This window comes from Callionymus lyra, chromosome 17, assembly GCF_982586985.1.
Source record: "Callionymus lyra chromosome 17, fCalLyr1.hap1.1, whole genome shotgun sequence".
NCBI lineage: Eukaryota > Metazoa > Chordata > Actinopteri > Syngnathiformes > Callionymidae > Callionymus > Callionymus lyra.
The window spans coordinates 2,720,413-2,743,927 of NC_141834.1; the positions used below are offsets into that span (position 1 = coordinate 2,720,413).

The window sequence follows — 23,515 nt, forward strand, 5'->3', positions numbered from 1 at the left end:
CTGAGCTTTGTTTTCTCTGGTACACACAAAGACACACACAGACACAGACCCACACGCACATTCACGTGGCAAATAAAAAATAGTATTACAACTGAATATATAATGGGATAAGACAGCTATTCATAACACAAGGACATTGCAGATAGCGAAAGGGAACGTTGCATTTTTTATTTCCTATACAAGCCTCAACAATAGATTGTCTTCCATATTTAAACAGCTGCTAGAACATTTCTACCAGTGAATGATATTTTTAGTTCATGAAGTATCTAGTCAATTGTTTTTATGTCTTTACTGTGCTGCTTAAATCTTACAAATGCGCCGTTCAGCTTAACGTTGTGCTCAACAAATTGAAAGGCCTATACACAATGGGTCTCATTCATGAAACTTGAGTAAATCTTTGTGTAACTTTGCACAGAAGTATCTGCTTTACCAAAAATATACTGTTTGTTCAAAGTCTAGATATGATCTCTTCATATGATGCATAAAGTAAGCAAGTAAGTAAGTAAGTAAGGGTAGTATCTCAGCGGCCGAGGTGTCCCAGAAGTAGTTTCTGTAATGTCTCAAGTAGTCTTTAGTCAAAGTCCGCAGGAAATCAAGGAGAAGAGGCTACCACTACAGGCCACTGGCGTCGCTCGACTTCAAATCGTGTAGAAAAGCTTTAAGACCTATCTATTTGTACGAACTTTCTCTTTTTCACTGTGTTGTCTTTGCCTTTTAATATTTGTTTTTTTGACTATACATGGTTCGGTTGTTTAATCGATTTGTGACAATGGTCTGCGAAAGGTGCTTTACAAAGATAACTTACTCACTTACTTACCTTAATGCATACATCATCAACGCAGAGCTATGCCACCTTACCCTGTAACTTATACATAGGAATTGGGGTTGTTGACCCTAATTAATCACATCATGTTTTTTATCTAGTCCTGGGTTAAACCTGTGCTTCTATCTGAACAGACTTGGAGCTTAAGAATACAACTAGCTTACAGCAACAGAAGGATTAAAAAACAAAACAAAATAAGCTCTTAATACTGACTGTATAAGATATCGAGGTTAGACCTCTAGCATTTGGCTAACATCAAAAAATTAGTCCCCTGTTGATTTGGTCCTTGGGGATGACATGGCTTCATATTTATATTTGAATTGGAATATTATTCTTTGGAGAAGCTCTGTTGTCTGACCCTTTATTTGTTTAAAATGCATTCTTTATTTATTGTCAGAGCATCCATAGCCTTTTCTTGCATTCTGTAGTGTAAGCTGTCCAAGACCTGCCAGTACATTATACTATGTAAGTGAGTCACATTTGGCTGGATGAAGAAGGTGAAGTCAGAGTTGCTCTGCAGCTCCATTTGAAGGAGGGAATATTGCACATAAAAAACCAGGCATGCAAAACGTTAAAAAGGTTCTCTTTTTGTCAGCAAATTTCTGATCGAAATTCCCCTGTGGCTACATAACTGCAGCAACATGCTTTCCACCACTGAATGTTTTTTGAACCACCATTAGTGCCTTGCATGCTGGTATGAGGCTTTTTGGGAGAGCTTGGCATTTCCAACAAGGGTTGGTGGAGAATGCTCTCACAATGCTCTTTTTCTGTGTATTCAACGTATGCTTGATATAAAAAAGAAAATTGACCAATATAGGATAACTTAGGAGGAACAGTCCACCCATGATTCCTTATTGAAAATGAACGAGGTCCTTTCATCTCCTGGATCTGATTTCTTTGGTGCATTACTTAGATGGTTAGGTTTCCATCCACTAAACCATTGCTGGATTCTATTTACAATGATGTTTTAATCAAATAAACTGTATATGCAACAACATTTAGTCATTATTTCCAACTAGATACATCTGATTCATTTGCCTTAATATGAACTCAAGAGACACTTTATTGTAAAATGTTCACTGAACAAAGAAATCTGCATTTAAGTCATTTTGGCGGGGGTTGAACAACATTCTGTAATATTCTGACAACACAAACAAGAGAGTAAAGGTTCTAAAATAAGGTTTGACTGACAATAATTTTTGGGGCGCATCAAGGCTAATTCTGTCCTCTGTTGTTCTTCCTTATTGATAACTTGCTGTGGTGAAAGTTTTAATTGTTTATCATGTGGATCCAGATCAACAGGATCCACAGTAAAAAACATTAATACGATATAAAAAAAAAATATTTGAAAAGTAAGCCACCCTGTAAATGCAAGTTGCAATACATTTTCCTCTCTGCATTTGGCAGCCTTGAAGAAAGGGTTATAATATTAAATGTTGCTTTGTTCTCCTTGGAGATGCATGATGAGTCCTTCCAGAAGGCACAAGAGAAAATGTATTGTGTTCCTCAGCTGATCTTATATTCCCTTGGCTTTGCGTCCTAGCACTGTGATCTTATAACTTGTTGTCATCCTATGTAAAAATAAAATCATTAGCATTTAAAAACAATAAAAATAAATATGATTGGGAAAATGGTCATTTATACTAAAATAAACTACACAAACATGTATTTCTCTAAGACACGTTTAAAACTAGTGAACACAGTTAAATAATTGAAGAAAGTAAATCCAAGCTTTGTTAATATATTCATCTTGTATGAAGAGGCAGTCGGAAGGAATCATCAGTAACAGCGGGACCGTTATGCTCCCTCATGCATGCTTAACCCTCTGATGAACAGTATGAACCATCTCTGTGCACATCAAGACGGCCGAGTCGTGCTTTTACATTAAACAAATATCTTGGCATGACTGCCAACATGTGATAAGCATAGATTTATGCTTGTCATTATTCAGCTTAGCTTTATATTTTAAACCTAATATTAATAAATAGGTATAAACATCAATATAGGCATAGGGCATTGTAGTTACTATGTCATTTAAAGTATTTCCTTTATTTATTGTTTAGCAGTGTAGATTTTTATTACAAGCTTACCCAGTTCGCAGTATCATAGTTTATCTTTCTGAAACTCTCATACCAAATCTACAAGTGGTCTGTCCACTGCATACTCTTCTGATGGAGCTTTCACTGTACCAAAAATAGAAGAAAGTAAGTAAGTAATATTTGTAGTGCTCTTTTCTAGACCAGGGTCACATAGCGAGAAGCCTTTTTATGGGGGGGGAATTGAGCTCCAGTCTCCTTTGTTTAGTCACAGCTCAGATGATAGAATTATTGTCTTACTCCAGCTAAAACTGACTTTCACAATGCATATATAAAGACTTTGGTCCAGCTACTGGAAAGAAATATGAATCTCTTAGTCTGACTAAATTAAAGGATTTAAAAGATTGTTAATCCATTCATCAAGATTGGAGCGATGTTCATTTCTGAACATCAATTACCTGAAGTGAAGGTCACAATATTATGATCACCATCAATACAAAATATTATAACACTTATCATAGTAGCATAGCACTATAGTAACATCATAATAATAAAATATTGGTTAGAAATAATAATCTACAGTACAGTGCAGGACTTCACTACAGCCAAAGAGTAAAAATATAAGGTGGGTGGAGTTTTATATCATTTAATAGGTTATTTGTTGAGAGCTATTTTAAACCTAAAATGATTGCTGATACATAAATCCTAGAAATGTTCGGGATTTAAAAGAGGTCAATGTGTGTTCAGATCCAAGATTAAATATTCTCTGTTGATGAAATAAAACGATACTATCCGATTGAGGTGTGTGTGCACATCACACATTACTGAACTCTGCAATTATGTTAGTTGGGATTTTTCTATTCAAGTAGCTCCGTATTAAGCTGAAATCTATCTGTAATGTGTGCCGTGACACAGAGCAAAAGGCATGTTTTCATGAAACTTTTAGATTCAAATCAGTCATCTATTTTTAATAGAAGTGTGAATGTAAACACAGATACAGTTATGGTTGAGGGAATTCTAGGGAACGATGCAAAGAATAGAGTGAAAGGTGACACAAAGCACGACAGACTGAGTGTTCTCTCCTCGTGGATGAAATCGTTTCTGTACTCCACTCTCATCTCGGATCTAAATATAGTCTCTTGCCTCTGAAACCGAAATAAACATTCTAGTGCATTTGGTACTGTGTAACTCGACTGCACTTCTACAGCGACTGTCATGTCTCTGAATCGACTGTGTGGTGTAGTAGTGATGTGATTGTACCAAGAAAGAAACTAAATAATCACCATCTCCACCTTCCTTCAAAAAATGGCTCAATGATATGGTTTCTCTCCTGTATCTGGAACAAATTAGATACACAATGTCTAATTTACACTTGAAATTTGTCAAGATCTGGGGACCGTTTCTGGACGCTATCAGGAAATGACAATGAAGCATATGCCACCTATTGTTGCTGTTCCGCTAGAGGGAGTTTTGTGAACTCTCTGACCTCCTTGTAAATACTTTCTTTTTTTTCTGCAGCATTGAAAATGTTAACTTATTTTTTTTCTTTTGTGGTCTGGCACTTGGTTTTTCTTGTTTTGATGTTTCTTATTGTCCTGTTGGTTTTATTTTTTCTGTCTTTTACATATATAATATAATTTACTATATATATATTTTTTTTTTGTTTGTTTGTTTGTTACTCTGTACTGTCTTTTTTGTAAGGTGTACAATAAATTAACATGAATCCCAGTTTAACATTAGGAGCAAGTTAAGTTTGAATGGATACCAATAATTTACAACATCTTGATCAGGACTTTGATTCTTCTCATCCAATCAGCAAATTCTGCTAATTATAATTAAGATGAAATTCTAGTACTACCACCAACATAAGATAGCTTTGACATGTATAGACACTGTTTATTGGTTCATATCTATTTAATATATGTTTTTGCCAGCAAAATTTACTATCCAAGCTCTAAAAAAACCCAATGCTCTCTGGTACAGCATCTCTTACACACCTACACAAAAAATGAAGAGTCACCGCCTTGACTTGCCAATTAGTAAACCCTGAAATAGATCGGTCGGTGAATCAGGAGGATTTATCACATTCATGGCTCAGTTGTACATTTTTGCATTCATTGTCCATATCAACAACCTGTGGAGACATAACAGGACTTAATTAAAAAATACTATACAACAATAATCTGTGTTATTACAAAAGGAAACCAAATAACAAAACAGTAACATCAGTTGAAAAATGTGACAGTGGTTTGCACAGGTTAAAAATAAAATAAGCAAAACTGATCCTTATAAAAAGTATATAAAGGTGTCAAAGAAAATCTAAATTGAATATAACAAAAAAAACTCTCAAATATTGCTTATATGCTTTGATAAGATTTTCTTATATCTAGATATTTGATAGTTGGAAATGTGCAATGAAAAAACAAGGTGCAATGAAAACAATTTCTTCATTCACAAAGTTTGTGTCATAGTCACATGACCAATTCACTGTGAGAAAATATGATAATGTGTGCCCCATTAGACTGTATACAGCAAGGTTGTGTGCAGCCATAAAAAATGTTGACTGCTGAAGGATGATATATCATGCTTATTGCATGTTTGAGACAAGGGGCCTCATATAACAATATTGCGTACGCACAAAAAAGGGACACATATTTTTCCAAGACAAAGTTCAGATGTACAAGCAATCAGTGAGCACGTAAATGTTTTTTAGGGGAACGCACATGAGAGTAGGGTTGTCACGATACCATTCTATACAAATACCAAAAGTTTTTTTTTAAAGAGTTGTAACATGTTTACTCTTATAAGTGTGCAAATGAACAACAAAACCAACTATTATTTGACATAGTGTTTTAAGCAGCCTTCAAGTATAATAACAAACTGAAATGTGTATTGATATACTACTGAAATGTTGGTATCTTGAAAACCCTACATGCAAGTTATTTTTAAAATTCAAGACAAGAAACTATATCTATATCCATATATCTGAATAGTTTTGTGCTTGCAACATTTTCTGGACTTGAGTGTACGCTAGGATACTACATCCTAATAAGCCTTTGTGTAAAATGAAAAATATTTTCCCTTGTGCAAGCCGCTACTTATTTATAACGTCAGTGTCTCTGATCCATGCAAGTTGTGTATATAAAATTTAAAAAAAATGGAATCCACTTAACAAATTAGTGTCCTCACACATTTTCCCCCTCTCACTAAGAATAGCATTTCTGATTACAAAGAGGCGCCGACTCATTAAGATCAAAAGATGATTTGCAAATTTAAATGAAGGCATGGAAACAGGGAGGACGGGTCAGCTAACATCTGTACTCCATGTTGATAGGAAATTTGCTTGGATTTATTTTGAGCACAGATTCATTCAACTGGATATTTATGTGTGTTTGTACACAAAAGCCAAGATACCAAAACGTTCCTTTCTTGTAAGATTAGCGGCACGCACTGCAGTACAAGAATGAGCTACATGATTCTTTTATTTAGTTATTTTTTTAATCTTTCAAAAAACAATCTTGTATCTGATCTCAAGGAATTTATTTTAATAGGATTATAATACCATTTTTACATGCACGTGAAAATGAAAGTGTAGATGTACTCCTGCAGGACTCCAAACTACCTAGTCCTCGGTTAGGGATCCTTAGAGAGCTACTAATGAGTGTTCAAACAAGTCCCTGATTGTATCTGCAGGCAGAATATTTCTGTTAATAGCCCTATGCATAAAAGTAAAAACCCTTATTACCAGCTTCACTTGCACTAATTTACACATGTTATCCCTGTAACTAATGCTACAAATTGTAAATGGAAACTGTAAATCTCGTTCAAATTTATTTGTCCTCTTTCTCATCTTGGTTTTCATAATTTCACACAAGGGATGCTTATTTCTATATGATTTGTCTATTTAAATGAAGGTGTGGAATAGAAAAGGGTTGTGAATAGAAACCTCTGCGGTTAATTCCACGTTAATTGGAATCGCGCTTGTGCACACACAGATTCCTTTGTGTACCATTTTCCGGATTTGAGTGTATGCCAGGTTTTAGTAGGACACAATTCTTAGTAGATGAGGCCTAAGGTGAGCATCAAAAGTCTTCTAAGAGAGACTCAAAGGATGCCTTTGTAATAGGCTTTCTTAAGATCTACATATTCAAGTCATTCTGGCCTTCACAAGAGTCACACAGACACTATCATACATGCACACACTCATGACAAATAGTAAGTCAATTTTTATAGAGAAATTTTCTGTTGCTAAGGGTTTTTAAATTTATTTTAGCCATGTGTTTAATAGTGTGTGCTCTGTGCAAAATCCCTTTTAACATGACAGTCAGTGGACTCAAGTAGAGTCATGCAGCAACTTGTTTTCTTAATGTTCTAATAGTCACAACTTTGCAATAATGTGTGTGTGGGCTGAACTCAAGAGGTAATATTCAAAATCCAATCTTTGAAATGGTCTAAATAGTCAAAGTCTAAACAAATCATCAATGCAATAATGGTGTGATAAAGCAGTATCATGGCAACAGTGGAATGTAGCGGAATGAGCAGAATGAGCTGTGATAAAAAGCATCCTTATTGGCTTCATCATTGCATTTATTAACATCCATTATTTATTAGATTTTACTGTTATCTGCTTGTTGGGAATTGATGCATAATATTACCATTATTTTTGTTGTTAGTTTATGTTTTGTATTGTTTTTTTTTGCAGTTATAATGGCATCTTCACCGGCCTCAGAAAGGAATTTTGCTCTGTTCCTAGTGAATAAAATGACAATAGTAAAAAAACATTAGAAATTCTTGAATAACAAATTGCCAGTCCTCCTGTGACTGCAGTTTAGATTGGCGAAATAATTTTCTATGCAGGCAGAGAGCAGTAGTAACCATGACAACAAGCACCAAGTGGGACACTGGGTAAAGTAGCTGACAGGTTGTTTGTGATGATGATATATGGCCTACTAGGGAGTACAAGGATCTGTGACTGATTCAAGCAAACACTCCAAGGTCTACTTTTTTGCAAAGCTTCAGACTTGGAGGATGACATCTGCTCAAATGTTGGCTGCACCCTTTTTTGTGCATTTGGTGAGGGCACATTTTAATGCAACCATGATACAACAATGTATGTTTTGTCATTGGAAAACACCATCAATCAAAGCAAATACCTCTCAAATTGAATCAAAATGTCTAAAGTGACTATGACTTTTGATACACTGTTGGTCAACCATCAGAGGATTGTAACTGATGAAGAGCTATATCCATATTGTGTTTTGCTCCAATGGAACTGTGTTTTCTTTCAACAGTTTCTGTCATGCTTCTTTTTACTTTTTTGATTTGTATTGTCACTTCCTGTTTTCTCCCTTGTCTCCACATGAACTTAATGGTTGGCACACAGAACTGATCAAGCAATCCCCTGCAGTGTATCTTCCCTCTGCTTCTAGGCCAGTGTGCCAGATCAAAGTTATTCAGATGTATTTGATTTTCTTCATATTCTATTCTGTGTCTTTCCTGTAGTTTTTTTTTCTGTCCCAGTATTTAGCTTGTTGTTATTATTTCCTCTGTATTTTCTAATCTATTTTATTTCCCTGTTTCTAGTTTTGTTCCTTGTTTTACCCTTCTTTTATGGCTTTTGGCTTTGTACGTTTAGTGAGATTTTGGAGTCCTTGTTGTTTTGTGTTGTGAGATATCGTGGACTCTGATTAATTGTTTTTATGGACTTGGTTATGTTAAATTGAAGTGTAGATAGTACATGATAACCCAAACATTCCTATGTAGACTTAGGATTTTGGTGTAGACAAAATAGATTAGTTCTGCAACATCTATTATTCCCAAAAATATATTTTAGAACCCACAACTTGATGGGGACTATAAACAGTTCATTATTCTTTCTGAACGTTTCACTTCAACAATATGGAAAAGCCGACACAACATAAAACAGGCTGAGTTATATATGCTGTTCTAAACAGCAATGCATGAACATGGGAATTGGGTTCATTGCCAGAGTGCAAATACAAGTAACCTGTAATAATAGCAGGGTTCTCGCCAGCGCCATTCAACAGGATTATGATCCCCTACAATGTGAATTGGGCCTCACCGCTGTGTCTCAGTGTAGTGGGGATTTTCTTTTGTTTTCCATTACATGACTCGTGTCTTAATTGTACCGCTGTGATAATGCATGTGTCTGTTAAATTGTCAATTTGTACTTCTATGTCTAGTTGATGTTTACGTCTTCGTCTGTCTGTTAGCTGTGCGACACAGCTTGCTAGGCTCGGTTGCTATGGCGACGCGTCTTGCCGGCGCGCTGACGTAGCGCGGCTCAGTACATAAACGGAAGTAAGATAAACTTGGGGGCGCTTATGAGCTGCTCATCTCTTTTAACCCCCTTTGCTAAAGCAAATTCTAAAAAAAACAAAATAAAAAAAAAACATATTGTAAGTGCTTTTCATCTCGTCTCTATTGTATTCAGCGTTCTGACGCTAACTCTGGGAAATTGATACAAGTCCCGCAAAACTGACCGTTAGTAGTGATATTTTTCTCCGATCATGTCGACACGAAATCGCGGAAATAAAAGAAACTGTCTACAGCAGGTATGAGGGCCTAGATTTCTTGGCATTGATGTCTATACACCAACAGAATTAAATAATTGCAATCATAGTTGTAATGGTTAAAATATAGGACATAGCAAGATAACACCATTGACATCATTTCAGACCTTGAGAGAGGCTTTTCGAACATGAAGAGAGAAGAGAGTCAAAACAGCCCCGAGCAACAGACTGAAGGTAGAAACGTTTACTGTTCAGTTCACTGAAACATATACTGCTATTGTGTTTCTATAAATGTTATCTCTATGAGGCATAGTTTGGATTTTTGCAATAAAATTGTTTTTCCACTGTCTCTGAATACTCATTTTGTTGAGGTCCTGTACCAAACTCTCTATCTCCATTTGTCATGACTCTTCACAAATTCATTAAAAAAGTAGGCTTGTAACAAAGGTAAAAAGCTCTGCCTTTATTTCACAAAAGTTGGCTCTCAAAATGCAGTAAAAAGTGTTTCAGAGTGTTACCGGAGCACAGACCACCCTACGCTGTAAAAAATTCCTGCTGAGAAATATAGACTTAGAGTCTGATTCAAAGTTAAAGCAGGCCAACTCGATCCTCTGCTTGAAAATAATAATAATAATAATAAGTGCTCTGTCCCTAGATAAAACAATAGATTAGGTGAGATGGAAGAAAGAGAGGCTTGCAGTGTAGAGGGTAGCTGCTTAAGGAACGTGATAAACGCCAGTCCCACTCAAGACCCCTGTTCTACTACGGACCCTTAAAACAAGGGTCTCAAAAATTCCTGTCAACTGGTTCTTGTAATTTGCTCTTATCTGACCTGTGATATATTTTTAATTGCTGGAATTGTGACGTGTCAGACAGGATGGCCCCAAACAAACTAAGAATGTACTTAGTAATATTTTCACTCTGAAATTCTTTAAATAATCTTGATCCACTCTCTAAGGTCAACAAAATAACTTTATATATTTCTCCCCATCTGAAATCTTGAACTAGAGGTTATGAGAGTGGAGCCAATTATGATATAATAATGGCTACACTCCAGCTGCAATCTTGTCCTGCTTTGTTTATACAACAAGTCTCATGGAGGTGAATACCTCTGGGCTTAAGCACATTTTCTAATGTAAAGAGAGTTTTGCACAGACAAATACTGATGATTAAATAGAGGTCCAAGATCAATTCAAGAGACACTTAAATCGACACAGTAGTTGCCCTTTAAAAAGTCTGGATGCTTTGCCATAACAATATTAATTTAATTTATTCTAATTTGGCATTTTTATAGACAGACAAAAAATCATAGATACACAAAATACAATCACACACAGACAGAAACAAGAAGACCCTCCCTCCACCACTCTCAATCCAAGAGCCAAAACATGCAGAAAAATGCACATCATATAATCCAGCACCTTTTGAAGGAGTTAGGTTTGTCTGATATCCAAGTCATTAAGATGAGACGGTCTGCAAGAAGACTCCTGAATGCTATTAGATTCGACAGTTTCATTTAACTTGTTACAATTCCAATCCCAGCTGTTATGGTGTTGGGCTTGATTAATGTGTCGCGACAGTCGGATACAATTTTGCTAATCGTTTATTTGAGTAATGAGGCCTTTCTAATACTTTAAAATGCACTTACTGATGTATAATACAAATACATGATGAGTGGATAACTGAAATACGTTTTATAAAATGTAATAATACATTACATAATGTCCTCTGATATTTTAATATTTGAACATAGTTCCAAGTTTACTCCAAGTGTACCTTTAAGTGTTCATAAAAACAGAACAAGAACAAAGAAAAATAACTTAAATAAAGGTATAAAGAACATAGATCAAATAACTCAAAGAAAAAGGATACAAAGGAAAAAGGATACACAGATTAATATAGAATAGAATCCCTGCACTAATAGAAATATTTAGGCCAATTCACAAGATGTATGCATTTTAATTGCATATACAATTTACAAACAATTAACAATAAGATTTATGTAATAAAACCAATAGTTCTCCATGTGTAGACCGTTTTATGTATTGATCATTAATAAATCGGATTTGTTTAAAATAAATAAGAATGAGGATATTATTATTAAAAAAAAAATCAGATTTATTAATGTAAATTACATACATACTGCACATGAAGAAAAACATTAAGTTTATTTGTGTTAAGACATACATCTTATTCTTTATTGTTTGGACCTCCCAAAGTCCAAGACCAGCTCCTTGGTCTTTGAGTTGTTCAGCTGTAAGTGGTTCCTCTCACTCCAGTCCACAAAGTCACGTATCAGACTCCTGTACTTGTCATGTTGTTATCCCTGATGCATCCAACGAAGGCACTGTCATCAGCATACTTCTCTACGAGACTCAGCTCAGACTTGTAGCAGAATTCTGAGGTGTCAATGGTGAAGAGGAGAGGGGCAAGTACTGTCCCCTGAGGTGCTCCTGTACAGCAGACCACAGTATCAGTCGTGATGTTCTTCAGCCTGATCTACTGTGACTTGATCAGTGTGGTAGTCCACAACCCAGGAGACCAGGCCAGGGTCCACATGCATTTGTGTCAGTTTGTCCTGCAGCAGAGTTGGCTGGATGGTGTTGAAGGCCCTTGAGAAATCCAGGAACAGGATCCTCACTGAGCCGCTGAGATGAAGGATGGCATCTTCTACACCAACCGCGGGCCGGTAAGCAAACTGCAGGGGGTCTTGCACATGCTGAGTTTGTGGCCTGAGTCGTTTGAGGACCAGCCGTTCCAGTGTCTTCATCAGCTGTGAAGTCAATATCACTGGTCTGTAATCGTTCAGCTCGCTGGGCCGGCACTGGACTCGGAAAGCTACAGGAAGTCTTGGGGAAGGTTTGGCACTTTCCCCAGCACTTTCTGTGATATGTTCAGATTTTAATAGAATTAGTTTCAGTAGGGCTGGTGTATAATTGGAAGCCTAATTTAGTGGAGCAGATATCCGGGAAATTGATGGCTTCTTCATCCTGAAACACAGCAGTCCAGTAAGGTAATTTGGAAAAAATGTGCTGCCCAGTAACAACGTAGGAACTTTTGGAGTACACATTCTGTCTTTGCAGGAATATTCTTAGTATCAGTTAGAGCTGAAAGATTAATCGCATTTGCAATATAATCGCGATATTCAAAAATGTGATTATTATATCGCAGAGGTTGCGGTTTTATTTAATGTTCATTTAATTTTCGAGCTGTCAAAATGACTTGCGTGCAGAGAGAGAAGCTTTAACCCCATGACGTCTAGAGAAGTTAAAGAGCAGCAGTAAGAAACAAAGCACAGTGTTTTCAACAACTTTACATCCTGACATCGGTTCGTACATTTGAATCCAGATGTGTGTCTGCAGACATGTCTGTCTGTGTGTGTGTGCGCTGCTCTCATCTCTACCTGTGCTCATCATAGTTATCTTATGCAAACACACAATTCAAATTGTGTTAATGATAATATATTATTGTCTATGACAGGAAATGCACTTTAACACACGAAATCTTGTATACAAACAATACAAAAATATGCAGGAAGATAAAGAAGAATGACTGACTAGTTTTTTCACTTTTCTTTACTCTGCACAGAAGTTTGTATGATTAATTATTGACTCATGAATATAAATGTTTACATCAAATTTTTAGCATGTTTTTAAAGTAGTATTTAGTATTTGCAGTGAATATGTTATGTTTGTTTACAAGTGTAATTAGAGCAACTAAATAAACCTTCTCCCTTTATCTTAAGGTATGCTTAAATTTCCTTTATCATAAAAAATACTTAATAACTTTATCTTGAAAATCAAAAAGAAATATATTTGAATGTAACGTTAATTAATCATTGTATTAGATTTAAAAAATGCATAAAAAGAAGGACTTTGCATTGCATTAATAATCGCAACATTTCGGTAAATAATCGCAATTATATTTTTTTCAATAATCGTTCAGCCCTAGTATCAGAACAGAATTTTAAATAAAAAAAGTATTTGGAATAAAAAAGAAAATAAAGGTTTGTTGGTGTCTAATAATTAATCTTTAATTGCTGTACAGTACAGAGCCTTCAGAAGTTAATCGCATGTTTTAACATCAAAACAATCACCACCTAGCCATAGCGGTACTAATAAAGGAATAAAACGATGTTTACTTATTTTACTATGTTTTAAAATAATTTATCATATAGAACATAATTTGGAATAACTGCCTCCATTTACTTTTACAAACACCACATTACACCATGAAACAAAGGTGTATAAGAACATAGAAAAACTCTGATTAATGGAACACAGAATGCACAATTCATCATTGGAATTGGTCAAACAAAGCATTGCTTCTCAGACTTCTCCTGAGAGACTCACTGCAAATTTAAAGTTGAATCACTGGTAGCTGTTGTATTGCTCCTCTTTGGCAATTAAATTTCAGTAGTGTCAGATTCTCTCCAGCATGACACGATTGTTCAACAGCACAGTGTTTGTTTACTTTTCTCTCTGGTTGTTCTGCTCAGCTTCACAACCTTTGAAAATCGCATCATTCCAAATCCTGATTAAATCACATGTCCATATGGTCCAGCCCTACTTTTAACCAAACAATTATATAAAATAATTCCACCAGGGTGGTGTATCAATATTATGAAATATAAATGCTGCTTATTGCTTGTTCTTATACCTGCCTCTCTGGCTTTAGCTCAATCTGGCAGCCAGTGGAAGTTCTTCAAGCACAGCTGTTTTGCGCTCATTTTAAAGCTGACCTTTCTTTCCGTTATTATTTGCCGAGCCTTCAGACCGGGGGGGGAACTTTATAAAGTAACAACTGCAAAACATCGTCATGATGGAACTACTGCATCTTGGTGAGGTAGACGTCAACATTTGACAAACATGTGACTGAGTCAGGAGATTTGGGTTTTCCCATTATTTGCCCTTTAAACAGAACTTCAAGGAAATAATAGGGGTGCATCAAATTATTTTCAGCTGGAAATGACCCAAAAGTGCGTTGTGATGACACAACCTGATATGGCCCACATTCTTTCAACACACACTTAACCCAGATATATTTAGATCCTCTGCACATTAGTGCGACTGTGCTGGATCCCTGTTAGAATGACCATTATTCAAATGAGGAAATAAAGGAGTGAGCACAAGAAAATGATCCTTCGCGTGATGGAGGCAGACCACCCGTGTGGAGAAGGCGAAGCGAAGATGAAAGAGTACACCGAGAAGCCAAAGGACTCGTCTCTGTGAGCTTGTTGACTGGCATGCAGCCACTTAGTCTGATATGTTTTGAAATGCTGCTGGAGAAGACACTAAATAATAGGCTATTCTGTCATGACTTACTATATTTAGTGTTAGTAACTATTCTAAGATGGTTTCATCATTTATGTGTGAATACGTTTTAATGATGAATTGTTTTACATGATCTTGATGAGAGGATGAACAGACTTCAATGTGACAAAGCAAAATCGGCTACATCAAGAATTGCTTTGCACGTTTAATACAATTTAATAAAAAACCAATCACTTTCCAACTGGATTTGAGGACATTATCAAAGTGTGATTGTCTGATTTTATTCAGTGCAAGTCATCCAAATAAACTTATTGGAATGGCATTGACTAATGTGAAAGCACATTATGATACATTGTACATTTAAATTATTCTATATTTATTTATAAATATAGATATATATTGCATTGTTTAAGTAAGATTATTATGACTTTGTCATTTTCCAAGTAGCTTGCATGTTGGAAAAGGACCCTGTTGTAGGTGTATAAGAATAGGACTCGAAACTGAACTTGTTTTTTTCGAGGCACCGACCAAAATGCTTCGGTAGTAACAAGTATGGAAAACCTGCCATGGAAGTTTTGGTGATTATTTGAAAACGTCTTCTAAATCAAGATGATTGACAACAGTAACATCTTCATTCTCCCACAGTACCCAGAGCTTAATCACCTGATCAAGGCTTAATATAGCTGCCGTTGATGGGCTGTAACATTAACATTAGATATATAAATCCCTCATAGGGCTCTGAAGTTAGCACTGTGAGTTAACAAGATGGCCACGATGTTCCTCTGCGCACCATGTGAGGGGCAGCAAGTGTGAATCAAGTGTGATCATCCAAACGACAGAGCTACTTTTTCCTCTGCTGGGGACAATATCAGCCAGAAGCAGGCTTGTCTATGTCCCATGAAAGCGGATGTTAATTTTTTTTAGAGAAAAACAAGTGTGCGCTTCTCTCTGTCTTTGCACCTCCATGTTTGGCCATCAGAGAGTCACTGACTGAGCTTTAAAGTTAAAGTTTAACCTATTCAACCTATTCAACCCTTCCCCCTCTCTTCCCGTGAAAATCTCCCGATCTGGGCCTAATCAGAGCTCTCTCCAAAAGGTTTATTTATTTTACACAGAGCATGAGACTCTGAGCTGTTTTAAGTACTTTTTACTTGTTTTATTGGATATTGTTTTTACCTTTGTGTGTTTTAACTATGCTTTCTTGTCACTGTACAGCACTTTGTAACGACTGTCGTTTTTAAAGCGCTTTATAAATAAAGTTGAGTTGAGTTGAGTACATTCTTGTTGAAATGTACTTGTTTCTTTTGCTCTAACTTGTGTCAAAAGTGAACATTTTATATTAGTTGGTTTTCATTGTCAGAGAGGCTTACACAAAGCTCTTAAAGTGTAACGTGTTAGAGTAATAAACACAGTGACATAGTTCCTTATTCACATGTCGAAAACAACAAGAATACTGGTTTGCTAGTCTTTTATTAAACGTATCACTATGAAGGTAAACAATATCACATTTTTAGGATTGATTAAGATTCATGTATGTAAATGTAAAATGTCTACTTTAAACAAGGAACTATATGGGATTGCTCTCTAGGAAATTGATTCAGGTCAACTGGAATGTTTAGTCAGTGTCTGCAGGCTTGTAGGCTAGTCTCTCACTTGGATAAGGAGCGAAACGTCTTCACAGACAAAAAACAAGTCCACTTGACCTGGGCAAATGAGAATTTGCACAAACTCATCGGATTGCATAATATTACATTTTAAATGGCATTTTTCATCTGTTGTTTTGATATCATCACCGTATTTTCAGCGAAGAGTATCGAAATACTTAAGCAAAAACTGATGTATATTTGGTTTTCAAGTTCATATTGTGATTGCCATTTGTTCTTAGTGGTCTAATATTGTTAAATGGGTTATATCTGTATAAATGAAAAGGTGAAAAATGGGTATTGTAACTACATTACGAAGGAGACAATGCAGTTATAGAATATGATTATGAAACAATTGGTTTTCCATCAATGAAGGGCACCTAAGTTTGTCTTTCTAAAATGGTATATCTAATGTTGAATACATACATTTTGAAGAATAACTAAAAAGACATGAGTATACTAAATTCTAAATGTTTAAAAAATGGCCAAATATATACCTTTTTTTTTTAAGTAGGACTGTTTTTTGTATGTTTTGACTTTTTTTTTAGACATGCATTTTCAAAGCATGTATTTTTTCTTTGAAATATATTTTAAATAATTTATTTAAAATTACAACTTTGGTACTTGAAATGATGTCCAATCTTACTGCTGGGTTGTAGCCATGACAGCAATTTGTAGGTCCCTATAACTCAGGACAGGGCTTAGTGTACGTCAGTCAAGAGCACTGTGACATATGTGCCATTATTTATAGCCAGCAGATCCGTTGAGAGGCCCGCTGGCTGCTTAGAGAAGGTATTATTCCAGAGCCCAAAGACCAACCTGGCCAACATCAAGCTCTCAGACATTAAGCACACAAACACAACACATCTCTCTACGGAGATGATAATTATGTCATCTTAACCCAGTTAGAGCAGAGATTTCCACTGAGACATGTAATTACTAAAATGTGAAGATGAGTAAAAACAATGCTATTTAATTAGAGGGACTTGCAAAATAACTCATCAACTGTCGTAAAAATTAAAAGAAATCATGTCTCACGGGGCATGTAATGCTACATTTTCTTAATATTTGATCCAGAAAGGTTTGAGGAGAATCACCATGTTGGCACTTTGCTGCTTTGATTACTGAAGAGATTAGTGGTTTCACTGTGGGTGCAGGCATGGGAACAAGGTGGATTATTAGCTCTCCCACAACGGTCAGAGTTGCTCCAGCAGCTAAAACCACCTTCACAGGAGGTGTTGAACAAGCAAAGAGTAATTCAGTTAGTGCATATCCCTAATCCCAACAAGGCAAAGGTTATTCCTAACAGACGGTGGGGTTTAAGGCCAAAGGTTCCCGTGCTTGGCGTGCTATCTCACCTGAATCCTTGGTGCACCGCATGCATCTCCGGTCACAGCTTACACACACAATTGCAGATGCAGTACTCAGTCACAGTACTCAGTCCCTCCTACTACCTCAGAAGTCAATGTTGCATAGTAAAAAGCATGTCCACCGCCAAAGGAGGAAAAGGAGCACTTGATTCAGTAAAGAAACCTGAGAAGCTGACTCACAGGCAGAAGCTTCACCTTCACATGACTTTCACAGTCAGAACTGTCGTAGATTCCTATGATAAACCTCGAGGTACCTGTGAAACGGTTTGTGTTGAATGACTAAAATGCCCCGTAAACACACTGCTGTTAAAATTGATGAATACAAAATATTAAAAATGTAATCTAAGAGTTCTATGGGTAATTCTAGTGAAGTAATGTAAGTACTCATGTTTCAAATGTGAGAACAAGAGCGACACAGAAATGGAAGCACTTTTTTTTTGTTGTTCTTTAAGGATTAGCTGCTTCACAATTTCCCGGCCCTCACTAGTGGGAAAAGGGGATAAACCAAAACACCAGGTAAAGTTGGTTAATTTTTACAAAGAGGTGTTTTACACAATACAATCTTGAAAAACGGCAAGCGCTTAAAAAAACCTTACAACAATGGTTTCTAACATATGTAACAGAAGAGTGGTCCAGGGTGCAACTTTTTGGTCATGTAGTTGTTAAAAAACTTAAACAAACGACATCTTATTTGGATAACAAAGTACTCATGTTTAAGTAACAGATGACTGTTACTTCCAATACTACAACTACAAAAAATAATAATTATCATTATTATTATAATACAGGTATCCCGTTGTTGTTGTTTTTAAAGCAGGGGCATCCTATAGCAAAATTGCTGAGTCTATATTTCTATTCATTTAGTTGTATTATTTTGCTCTTATAAAATGAGAAAAAGAAGGAGCACGTTGGTCGCAACTGCAAGAAAGTTGAAGGTTTGCTGCCAGGTTGGAAGGGATGCAACTTGAGACTTTTCTGTGTGGAGTTTGTATGTTCTCCATGAGCTGCACCGGTTGACTCCTGTTGCCTCCCACAGTCCAAAAACATACAGAGGTTGATTGGGAATTTTGGAACATTTTTCGTAGGTAAGAGTATTTGTGTGAATGGTGGTATGTCTTTGAGTGCGCCGCGACAGACTGGCATCCTGTCCAGGGTGTCCCCAACCTCTCGCGCAAATAGTCCCCCCTTTTAACCTCGATAAGGTTATAAGTGGCAGAAAATGACGACTGGTATGCCAGAGTTTCACTGGAAAAAAAAAGGCTATATGATTTGGTGATTAACCCGTCTTTCTATCGTACCTCAATGTTTTTTCAAATACAGTATCCTAAAAAGTTAGCTTTAACAATTTTTTTTACTACCATTCGCACACCTACATTGTGGACTGCGGTTGTGAAGGTCCAGCATTTGGAACATCTTTTTACTAGTTAGGTTGTTTGTGTGGTTTTCTATGTGACACACTGTCAAAGAGCGGTGTTCTAGCAAAAATAATAATATTATATATATGATGAATAAATGATAATATTATAATATATTATAGAGGCGAAAATTAAACAGGAGTTGGTTAGCCCAAGTGTGAATAGTGTTGTTGTGAAGACAGTACCCACACACACACACACACACACACACACACAGTAACTGTACACATTCACAATGATATCATGAATCAATTTGCACATTTTATCTTGTTTCAATTACCTGAACATGCTTGTTTGGAGGCCACTGCACATTGTAATATATTGAGTACATTATGATTTGATGATGTGATATGAGTGGGTTCAAAACAAAGATGGAGATTTAGTGTGACACAGAAAGACTTCTCTATTTATACAAAACAAACACGCCGTTTATCTCCGTGAAAACAGCAGCATGTTCGACCCACCCATGTGCAAATCTATCTGTAGGTTCGTGTTACCTGACATAGATACTGTCAACATTTTACAAACTAACGGAGCTTCATATGTAACTTGGCTCCTGTCAGATGGTCCACATGACAACAGAACAGTCACTGAAGTGTGGCGATGGTTAACGGTGGCATCCATTGTCTCTTTAAAGAGCACGAGCCAAACAAACGCTACTAAAGCAACGTACAGTTTGACGGTCATAAGCATCAAGAAATAAATACCAGCTTCCAGGACTGGAGTTCCTACCGTGTCCCCGGACGGATCCTATCGTGTGAGGGATGAGCGAACCATCGCGGATTCTTCATTTATTCCAAGATCGATTCATAAGTTCCATTTCTCCTCCAGCTGGACGCAGTTCAACTCCTCTCGCCGCGGCGCGTTGGAACAGATGCCCGTCGACGCCAAAGCCCCGCTTCCCGCTCCGAGGCTGCTCCTCCTTCCATGCCGTTGCTTTTCAATGTCGAAACTTCAGCCAAACAACACGAACCATGTTCAGATCAATTATTATTTATCAAAACACATGCGAGGCTGAGAGATCCTTCCAGCAGGACGAGGCGCGCTGCTGTGCTCGGACGCTGCCGTGGGTTGAAAACACCTCCAGCCGGAGAGACTGCGCCCTTCGTGGACGACAGGAAGCAGCAGCAGAACAGATACACGTATCTATGCACAGATGAATGAACGAGCATCTGGATAAACAATGGCGCTAGTCAGGATTTTTTTTTTTAAACACAAAAATGCATAATTATAATACGTCTAAATATTTTGGTCAATGTCACTTTTACTATAATACAGGAATGATGTTTACAGCCATTATCATTATATGTGTTATTGTAATTAATATTATTATTGTTATAATACAATTAACTGGTACACGTAGTCGTAGTATCAAGTGTTTATGGTGTTATTCAAACACCATAACACTAAAAATTAATAAATACAAAAAATAAAATGATACATGATTGACGACTGTCAGTCAATCATCTGTTTTTTTGTGTGTTTCTTTTTGTAACCATTAAGTATAGGATGTTCTTCCATAAGGTGTTCTTAGGCAAATTCCAATCTGTTCTCTTTTTGAGGCTCACCAATGGTTTACATCTTGAGGTGAACTCTCTGGTGAAGACTTCTTTTGATTGTTGACTTTGAAACTCATAAACCTACCTCCGGGGTTGTGTTTTTGAACTGGCCAAATGTTGTAAAGGGGATCATCTTCACCAAGGAAATAATTCTTATTTCGTCCTGGTCTTCTAGGTACTTAGATGTTGCTGAGCTCACTGGTGCATTCTTCCTTTTCCAAACAGTTGATTTGCTATTTCTATGATGGGTTTGTTTTGAATTTCCAGCCTATGACAGCAACAAATTCCAAATGCAAATGTTTTATTTATACATTTTGACTTTTATTTATTTGTACATTCTAAGAGCGCGGTGGTGGGTTCACTGAAGTAGAATTCACATTAACATGATGATTGTATATACAATTCTGAGCGTCAAGTTTGATCCTCGATTGAGCAACTATAGAGGTTCATGTGAAACGCCAGGTTAATGGCGGCTCTGGTGGGCTGGGAGAGGGTGCTCCCTGCTGCCGTTTTGAAGTAACTACCTTAATTCTGTCTTTTTCTTGTTAAATGGGATAAGCTGGTGCTGCCAGTGAGTTGGCTGACGCTGCTGGTGCATGTTCAGGTGCCTCAGTTACCAAATACAGCTTGAGATGTCTCGCCTGAGTCAAGAACTGCACAGAGAGATTCGTTTTATGAGCTGGTGTACTGTATCTAGGCTACACACACATTCAGAATCAATGATGACAAGAGCATTGCATCAAATACTAGGATCAGTTGTCTCACCTTATTGTCCACAAGGAGCACTTACTGTATGACAGAGCCATCTTCTGCTCCAGGAACTTTGCATTCATATGGTGCTGTCAGCTCCACCTTGTGGGGGGTTTAGTTATTAGTATATAGAAAGGTAAGCTCAGTGCTTCTTGAGTCTTGGCCAGGCCATTTGTGAATAATTCATTAAAAATATTTAATCGAATATAAAAATATTTGTACTCGGTAATCAGGTTCAGAAAAAAGTTCATATAAAATGCAATATAATAATTATAGAATATTTATTTGATTTACAACAGCAATTAAATAAAATCTGCCCCCTGAGGAAATGCATTTGCTACCACTGGTTTAGATAAAAGGGGCAATTTTAAACAGATTTTATTTATTTTACAAATGTAAAATGTGCACGTATCCAAGCAAATTTTCTATTTATGGAGTGCCATCAGAATATTAAATGACTCTAACATTTCACATTGTATTTTTTTTTTAAAACATTTAAATATTATTTTCTTTTATAATTGAATTAGATATTTTGCTAGATTTGCATCAAATAATTGTATTCTATTTTTTTAATAACTGACATTCTTTTTTACACCTAGGTTTGATATTCTTATTTTGTTAATTCAAAAATAAATTTTCTAGATTCAGTTTTTAAAAAAAAACAATATTTTAATAATAAAATGATTTAATTAATGTACCACCAGACAAAACCAAAAGAGTATAGAGCTACTTTATCGAACTTCCAGTCACATCACAGACGAACAGGTGACAACAAAGATTTTTAAGAAAATACACTCCCCAGTACTTACTGTCAACTTTGTTTCGTTGTCTGAGGTCTCACAAAGCTTATATCATAAAAGCTTCTATTTACTTTTGGTTAGGTCTGGTGGCACTATTATACCAACATTTATAATGAATTTAAAAGGCTTTAGATTTTATAATTTTAATTTAAAAGGCTACAGATATAAAAAATATTGAATAAAAAAAATCTTCGATTGTTGTAATTAAAATTTCAAACTCTATTAAAAAAAATAATAATTATACATTTGTTTAAAATAAGAAAAAAAAAATCAACATTTCAAATATACAAATGATAGAATCAAATTATTAAATAACTTATTCAATGTTCTTCAATAATATGATGACAAAAATCGACTTCCATAATTATCTTTGTGGTTAACAATCAACATCCCTTTCCACGCCTCCATTTAAATATCATATTGAAATAAAAGATAATTAAAAAACATCTTGAGATGAAGTTTAACAAGAATAAAACAGCAAATCACTGAGTAGTGATTGCAATGTGATATGATTGGAATAAAAGTGTTTCCTGTTCAAATAAACATGCTCATCATGTTATGAAACTTTTATAGAATGTTTTATGTGTTTTTTCAAGGAGATGGTGCCTCTGTGGTCATTATCATCAGGGATCAGAACAAGAAACATTAGTTTATGAATAGGTTGATATCTACTCATGTAACGGCAAACAGATGTTTGTTGATTTTGATCCATATTGATTGTCATTGTATCTGATGTGCACTTCTCAAAATGACATGTGAGTGTCGCCAATGGTATGATGTGCATACACCAACTTTATTGTGTGCAGAAAGCCAGCACAATTCCATGCTCTTTTTTCTTCTTTTCTTGATACATTCGTGTGGGGCTATTATTGTTGATAAAGCTTTGTAAATCTGTACAGTGATCCTCAAATGCATAGCTAGATGTATTTGTAACTCGATTGGCAAATGTGTTATTAAGAATAAGTATGCAAAATAAAAAAAAGAAACAAACTCTTTGCAAAACTACCAACAAACACACATATCTGCTTCGTGATTTTAGCAAGTCATTGACAGTTTGCTGCGATGACACAGTCCCGCCAGCAGGTGACAGATTTGCCTTGGTGCAGCTGGATGGACTTTTTTCTCCCATTACAGAGGTACTTCTTATGGTAATCGTTGTTGGAAGCCTTAGGGATAATTTTCACAGCAAATTGAGTGTATAATAACATAAATTACACTAATAAGCTAATATTAGATGCTTTGGACATTCGTTTTGTATCATTTGCCCTGTTATTAAAGAAGTCTGTGTTTGCTTTGTTTTTTATATAAAAGTT

At 36.1% G+C, this 23,515-nt stretch overlaps 1 protein-coding gene across 2 annotated transcripts in view; it reads right to left on the reverse strand.

Annotated features, from left to right (window-relative positions):
* The window catches only part of lrfn2b (leucine rich repeat and fibronectin type III domain containing 2b), a 51,151-nt gene extending 31,021 nt beyond the window's left edge, over positions 1–20,130 (reverse strand). For both annotated transcript variants that reach the window (XM_087813215.1, XM_087813214.1), the window contains exon 1: positions 19,826–20,130. The gene's annotated coding sequence lies outside the window, so the exon portion shown is untranslated. The remainder of the gene's footprint in view (positions 1–19,825) is intronic.
* Positions 20,131–23,515: the final 3,385 nt, after the last annotated feature.